Raw genomic sequence first — 7,878 nt, 5'->3', positions numbered from 1 at the left:
TTCGCTGTTCTGCAATTGGGAAAGTCCCTGTGCTTCAGGAATAATAACAGTGTTTCCTGTGTGACAGGTTCAATGATGTGTGTGTGTGTGTGTGTGTGGATGCGCGTGCGTGCACGGTGTGCCACTCCCAATGAGAGCCACTGCAGGCCTAGGAAGAGCTGAGGTTGGGAGTCAGACACACCTTGGGTCCCATATCTGCAGCTTCTCCCTGAGTGACCCTGGACAAGTCATTGTCCAGCTGAGCCCTGGCTTCCTGTGTGTAAACTGGGGCATGTAGCTCCTCTCTCAAGACAGCTGCGAGGATGAGTCTCGGGATGGCAGGCTGGCTGGAGGGGCCGGAAGGGCTGTCCTGGGAGCACCCAGGACAGGAGTGATTGGTGAGCAGGGTTCAGAAGAGGGGGGAGGGGAGAAGGCTCCCTGATGGAGGAGGGCAGGAATGAAGAAGGCCATGGCAGAGGTGGGGGGGGTCCCCATTCTTGCCTTACCCAGATCAAAGGTAGGGGCCTGCGTTTCCCTGGTGGACTCAGATCTCCCTCCTCCAGCAGGGGACAAGGAAGCGGAAGGATCCAGCAGGGGGAGGGAGGGAGGTAGAAGGCAGAGGGACTGCTGGGGTAGACCCCGGTAGGGGAGCTGCGGGGAGGGCCCCCGCCCCACAGAGTCCTGCCAGCTCAGATCACCAGGCTGGAGTCCTCACCGACTGTTGTCACATCCATGAGTTCTCCTGCCCATCCCTCCCTCCTTCCTCTCCCCTTCTCTCTCTCTCTGGCCACCCACAGCCTCTTTCTATCCTCACAGCCTTCAGCTGCCTTTTCTCTTAGCCACTCTCCACAGGACACACAACCAGGCGGCTCTCAAACCCAAACACGACCATGAGCTTCCCTGGCTTAAAACCCCAAAGTAACTCCTGATAGCTGCTGGACCAAGTCCTGGGTCCCTAACCCACCTTCAGGGCCCTGCCTGCCTTTCAACTTCCCTCTCCCTGCACCCCATCCTTCTATGTGCTGGTGAGCTGGGTTCTCCTGGGTCCCAGAACTCCCGGAAGCCAGTTGTAGAGCAGGTGGGGTGGGGCCCGGGGCTGGGGTTAGAGTCCCGACTCCTCTCTCTCCTAGCTGTGCAGCCACTGGCAAATCCCACCCTCTTTTCATCTCATCTTTCTAATCGACAGGATGATAGTACCCATCTCACCAGGGGGGTGTGGAACCACGGGGCCTCGCACCCAGGAAGGGCCACGCCTTTGTGAGTCATGACTATCCCCGGTGAAGTCCCATCCAGCCTCTCACTCCAGCTCTCCAGAGGCTCTTGCCAGCTCCACACAAGACCAGCCACCCCTTCTCTCATTCCTCAGGGATCCCCCAAACCCTTCCCAGGCCCTCTGACCGGAGAGGGCAGGGCGAGTGGCACACCCAGCCGTGGTGGTGGGGAACCCTGAGAGGGACCTGGACAGTAGAGGGGCACTGGGTTCTGTCACCATTTTGTTGATGAGAGAACGTCCAGTCTAAGAAAAAGTCTTGTAAGAGTTTGAGCCAAACGGAGGACGATTGCCAGGAAACCAAATCAGCGGATTGAGAAAATGCCCCAGAGAAGGCAGCTTTGCAGTTTGCTTTAACCATTGGAATAAAAGGAGGGGGCATAGGAGGGTGACACAACATCCATGGGGGTAGACTGAGGGGGCGGGAGAAAGCACCGTGGGGGGGTCTCGGGAGTGCAAACAAAGTGAAACGAAGAGACACAGCTTTGTTTTGCATTGGCGGGCACAGGTTAGTGAATGATTCACATTTATAGCACATGGAGCTGGTATGCGGGGACAAGGTAACAGTGAGGGGTCTGTGGTCCGCCCTGTGGTGGGAGATTGTGCCCTGATGGGTCTGGGAAAGGGGAATTGTGTGGACATTTCAAAGGCGTTATCTCAGATGCGAAGAAGGCAATAGACAGGCTGCTCACTTAAGGTAAAGATGGACCTCTGTCAAGGAAGCCAAAGGCCTAGAAAGTGCTACCCCCCTCCCCCACTTCGTGTTCAGACCACCCCTGTGGTGATTTCAGCCTCTGACTCTGTGAGGCCCACCACACCCACCTCCTGTCAGGTTTAGCATGTTGGCCCCCTTCTTTGGCCACAGTTTTCAGATCAGAAAAGACGCTGCCTTCTATCCTGGGTAAGGGGGGAGGGGGAGCCAGCTGAGTCCTGAGCGAGCTGTGGGCAGGGAGGCGCGCAGCCCCAGCTGGAGGGAGGCAGCTCCATTAAAGGGCCATGGTTAACTCGGTTCTTTTCAACTGCTTGGTTTTTCATTGTCTCTGTTGTCTAGGTTGAAGAAAAATATACTTTCTCCCCATCATCAAGAGGATGACGACTTTTATTTACCTGGTTCTGCCCTGTGATCCCATCACGGACAAGTGTCAGATGTTGTTGCTTCTGGGAAGTAATGGAGGGAGGGGACCCCCTTCCGTGGAGCTCTCCCCTCTTCTGGCCCGTCTTCCCCCCCCCATTGATCTGGGGGCAGGTCCGGCTGCTTCTTCTCCTGGCCCCCAGCCGGGGCTGGGCACAGGGGACAGACATCGGTTTGAAGGACACTGAATTTCCTATCTCTTTCCCCTCAGAGGAGAGATGAGCAGGGCCTAGGCTGGGCTCAGCAGCGCGAGGGCGAGGAAGTGGGATGTGGGAGGCCGGACAGCTCAGGGGGCCTCCAGATCCACGCTGGCCCGGGCTAGGTGTGAGGAAGGGTCCTGGAGGCCCCAGGTGGCTAAGGTACCTGTACCAGAGGCAGATGGAGGGCAAACCCACACGAGAGGCGGCGGCCATTTTGCCTAGAGCATCTTTGAGCACAAATATAGGTAAAAATGAGGGAACAATAAAAATGAGTGTCCTTTTCGGAGGTCAAGGTCCAGGCAGGCAGATGGCGTGGGCCCGAGGGCATGGGCAGTCCCGCCAGGCCCTGTGCTCTGGTCCTTTCCAGACCTTTCTCCCCAGCCTGCATGGGCACCCAGTCGGCCGGTGTGGGTTTCCAGTGGACACAGGGATCCTACAGCCTCAGCGAGGGGAAGTGGCGGGCAGGCAGGGGGTAGATGGCTTTCCCGGAATCCCAGATCGGGCTTTAATAATTTGTTTCAGATTAATGTCCATTCACGCCGTCTTTACAGATTCAGCTCATTGGAAGATTAAATAGAACCCTGCGCCCCTCCCCCAGTGAGGGAGACCAGCCCTGTTCTTTCTGGCGGGGCAGCTGCCTGAAGCCAGCACAGGAAATAAATCTCTTGATAAAAGAACCATTTTGCTCACACGATTTCAATCCAACAGGGCATAGTGGCCCCCGTCACTTCTTGCTTTATTTAAATTTTTTTTTTTTAATTTTATTTATTTATTTTTCACAGAGACAGAGAGTGAGTCAGAGAGAGGGATAGACAGGAACGGAGAGAGATGAGAAGCATCAATCATTAGTTTTTCATTGCGCGTTGCAACACCTTAGTAGTTGTTCATTGATTGCTTTCTCACATGTGCCTTGACCGTGGGCCTTCAGCAGACCGAGCAACCCCTTGCTGGAGCCAGCGACCCCGGGTCCAAGCTGGTGAGCCTCGCTCAAACCAGATGAGCCCGCACTCAAGCTGGCGACCTTGGGGTCTTGAACCTGGGTCCTTCTGCCTCCCAGTCCGATGCTCTATCCACTGCACCACCACCAGGTCAGGCTGCTTTATTTAGCGGATAATCTTTCACTGTATCCGGAGACCCTCACAGAAGCAGGGGGTCTTCACAGGCCCGAGGTGCCCCCTCGACGGCTTGGTGCCCAGGCCTGGCCTCCTGACTGGGGTACCCGTGCTCCCCCCCAGGGTCCCTCCTTGCGGCGGTGGCAGTGCCAGGAACCCTCAAAGGGCACCGGGAAGGGACAGTAGTGGCTGCCCTGGCTCCAGTGTGCAGGCCTGGGCTTCTATTACTGTCACTTCTGATCCCAGGTGTAGGGGATTCAGCCCGTGAGGCCATGGGCAGACGTCCAGCTGACGCATCATCCATTCATTCCCTCACTCATTCAATGAATATATACTGTGTGCCTTCCCTGCGCCAGACTCTGGGAATAAGGGTGACCAGACAGACAGACAGACAGGTCCCTGCCTGCCCAGAGTTACAGCCTCTCTTGCTGGAGTAAGCCTTTGTCTTACTGAATCACCTGACTGAACCCTTCCTGCTCTTGTGCCATTTTCTCTGATTCCAGCGTATTTTCTCCATTTGGTTTTTATTTCATCTAGACTATCAAATACGGGAGCCAAGATATTAATGAATAGTATTTAGAAATATTAGAAGCTGATTGAGTATTCTAAAAATAAGTTACAACAAGTCTTCACCTCTAAGAAGCACACAATTGGATAATGATAATGGAAGTCCGTCCATCGTGGGGGCCAGAAGAGAAAATCAGACAGCATTAAGATACAAGATTACTAGTTCATCCAGTATTTATGATTTTTTTCCCTATTATTCTTTTCGGCATGCCTCTACATGAGTATCAGTTAACCTCGTTATGTATTAATAACTTTCCCACACGGACAAAGTTCTTTGAGTTTATAAATCATGTCTATCGTATCCTTCATAGTTCAACCTGGGAGACCAGAATATTTTGTATTCTCACTAGGGTTTATAATAAATATTATGTAAATAAAGATTTGGTTCTGACTTCTTCTTCTTTTTTTTTTTTTTTTTTTGTATTTTTCCGAAGCTGGAAATGGGGAAAGACAGTCAGACAGACTCCCGCATGTGCCCGACCAGGATCCACCCAGCACGCCCACCAGGGGGTGACGCTCTGCCCACCAGGGGGCGATGCTCTGCCCCTCCGGGGCATCGCTCTGTTGCGACCAGAGCCATTCTAGCGCCTGGGGCAGAGGCCAAGGAGCCATCCCCAGCGCCCGGGCCATCTTTGCTCCAATAGAGCCTCGCTGCGGGAGGGGAAGAGAGAGACAGAGAGGAAGGAGAGGGGAAGGGGTGGAGAAGCAGATGGGCGCTTCTCCTGTGTGCCCTGGCCGGAAATTGAACCCGGGACCCCCTGCACGCCAGGCCGATGCTCTACCACTGAGCCAACCGGCCAGGGCTGGTTCTAACTTCTTGAACACATTTCTAATTTAAAAAGTTTCTAAAACCCTTTTTATTCTGAAGTTAGTTATGGACTTATAGGAAGTTGCATAAATAGTAACGGAGTCTGGGGTACCCTCCCCGCGAAGGTAAGATTTCACTTAGCTCTGATACAATATCATTGCCTGACCTGTGGCAGTGCGGTGGATGGAGCGTTGACCTGGAACGCTGAGGTTGCCAGTTCAAAACCCTAGGCTTGCCCCAACAAGGCACATATCGATGCTTCCTGCTCCTCCCCCCATTCTGTCTCTCTCTATATATATATCGATAAATAAAATCTTAAAAAAAAAATAGGAAGAAGAAATTAGAGCACACACAAAGGAAAGACCATGTGAAGACACAGGGACAAGACGGACACCTACAAGCCAAAGAGAGAGAGACTTCAGAATAAGATACCCCTGCCGATACCTTGATCTTGCACTTCTAGCCTCCGGAATGTGTTTACGCCACCCAGTTTATAGTACTTTGTTATGGCTGCCTGAGCAAACACACTCTCCAGTATAGTAATCTGCATTTGGAGAAGGGAGGTGGGGGACAGCCCCCAGGACCTGATAGCCCATAAAACACAAGACACACCTTTAAATTTGAATTTCAGGTAAATACTTTTTTTTCTCTAGCAACATTGAATGGGACACTCAAAAAAAATTCATTGTTTATTGAAATTCAAATTTAACTAGGAATCTTATGTTTTCATTGGCTGGATCTGAGCACCCGGTCTGAGAAGGAAGGCAGTGGCTCCCTCCAGGACAGGGCCTCAAGGACACACAGGCCCCCTCGCTGCCCACAGGGAGGTGAGACCCCCAGGCCTGTGCCTCTCCCTGATGGTTCCGTCTCCGGCACAAACATATTTATTGGGCTTGATGGCAAACAGATTATGCTTGTCCCAGGAAGGGCAGCTCGAAAGAGAAAACCTTGAAGTCTGGGAAATAATGACGAGAGGAGTTAAATTAAAGTGCATAAAACCCTCCCGAGAGATAACGTCAGGGTGAGTTACAGGCCCCGATAAGGGGCTGGGGGCTCACAGAGGGGGCCCAGAAAGGTCGCCCAGCAGCATGCGGAGAACCAGAGATCATAAATATGGGGCAAGATGCCCAGCCAGGGTCGCTGGGGTGAAAATATTGGGGTCATTCCAAAAACAATTATCCTGCTTGATTTGCTCTTCAGGTCTTGTAAATCTTTCACCTTTTATAAAAGATTTCGGTGGAAAGAAGCACTTTGGAAGCTTTAACTAATATTTTGTGGCCGCTTCTTGGTGGTTCTGCTAGAAGAAAAGAATAAGACAAAGGGGGAAAAAGCAATTACCCAGCATCCTCAGGGGCACAGGGATGGGCTGTTTCTTCTTGAGAATGTAGGCTGCCCTGGGTTTTGGTTCACTCCGTTCAGAGGCTCGTCACAATTTAACCATAAATTTGTTGTGTTTTGAAACCAGGCGCAGTGGGGCTTTAGGGACCCAGTGGCCCCGGGTTTGGGGGCAGGCTTGGCCGCTGTGGTGGCCATCCTGACTGCCGAGGAAGCCATCCTGACTAACGTGGCGGTTGTCTTCGAAGTCATGTCCGAAGGCTCCTGTGTCCACCCACGCAGAGCTCTGAAGCTGGAGGATGGGTCTCGGCTGTGCCTGGCCTCAGGGTCACTGCTCCATTGCGTCCTGTTTTCTCGTCGTGTGTCCAAGGGCACCTGGTTCAAGCTCTGTGTCTGTGTTCCAGGACCGCTGGCAGCCCCAGCAGAAGGCAGTCATCACTCACTCCACAAACATTCACTGAGCACTGGTTATGTGCCCGCCATTGTGTTGGCCCCGTGGCCTTAGACTCAGCCCGGGGCTTCCTCCTTTAAGGCAGCCGTTGCCTAGGTTTCTCGGTTCCGCTGCACGTACACAGCCACAACATTGGCTCTGCCTCAAAAATCTCTCTCCCATCTACCATCTCCTCTAATCCTCATGACCCTGTAGAGAAGGGACAGTTAGCCCCATTTTACAGATGAAAAAACAGAGGCTCACAGAGGTGAAAACTGGCCTAGTGTCACTTACAGGAGGTGAGCTGAGATTTCAACCCAGATTCCAGAACTGTGTTCTTCCCAAGGTCCCATGCCTCTTTGAGAAAAACAATGAAGGGTAAAGACTGTGAGACCTGGGTTGAAATTTCTGCCTTGCTTCCTTCTGATTGTGTGACTTTGGGTGAGTCACTGAGCACACTCTGAGCCTCACTCCCCTCATCTGTGTGATGGGCACAGTGCAATATTGTCCTGCCACAGGGTGTGTGTGGTGCAGTGCCCAGGAGCTCATGCATCCTGGGGCTGAGCCCAGGCCTGGAGCCTCTGGGACCCTCCCGAGGCAGGAATTGTCGTTTATATGTGTGTATGAGAATTTCTCTCACTCACCTTTTGCTGTCTACCAAGTCCCAATTAGATATAATTATTCAAATTGAATAAATGTTTGTTGGGTGGGACTTAGATGTCCTTTGGGTTTGGGCCAGACTGAGGTTTAGGAGACTGGTAGGCACACAGAGGGGTAGCAGGTTACGGGCTGCTCGGCCAGGAAGTGCCTGCCACAGTGTTCACATGGGAGTACTCATTCATTCATTCATTCATTCACTCCTACGCTCAACAAATGCTATGTTGTGCGGGGTCTGCTCTGAGTGCTGGGGATACAGCGAGTGGAGAGCAGAACCGGCTTGAGTCCTCTGGACCCAGTGCTCATATTCTGGGTGGGAGACGGATGGAAGTCACAGAGGTCAGTGAGGAAGCCATTGTTGTGAGGGCCAGGAAGGTGAGGACAAAGG

The 7,878-nt window shown here is 52.7% G+C and overlaps 1 long non-coding RNA gene and 1 other non-coding gene across 2 annotated transcripts; both read left to right on the top strand.

Annotated features, from left to right (window-relative positions):
* Nucleotides 1-259: 259 nt before the first annotated feature.
* Nucleotides 260-3,074, top strand: LOC136322729 (uncharacterized). Its single transcript, XR_010728858.1, has 3 exons — nt 260-377; nt 1,166-1,236; nt 2,301-3,074. It is a non-coding gene; the product is annotated as an uncharacterized lncRNA (long non-coding RNA).
* A 3,174-nt stretch (nt 3,075-6,248) lies between these two features.
* LOC136327829 (U5 spliceosomal RNA) lies at nt 6,249-6,362 on the top strand. The gene has a single exon (XR_010729891.1). It is a non-coding gene; the product is annotated as a U5 spliceosomal RNA (small nuclear RNA).
* The last annotated feature ends 1,516 nt before the right edge of the window (nt 6,363-7,878 follow it).

This window comes from Saccopteryx bilineata, chromosome 2 (assembly GCF_036850765.1).
Source record: "Saccopteryx bilineata isolate mSacBil1 chromosome 2, mSacBil1_pri_phased_curated, whole genome shotgun sequence".
NCBI classification, from domain to species: domain Eukaryota; kingdom Metazoa; phylum Chordata; class Mammalia; order Chiroptera; family Emballonuridae; genus Saccopteryx; species Saccopteryx bilineata.
Note: the sequence above shows the minus strand (reverse complement) of the source record. Positions and strands in the feature narration are given on the sequence as shown.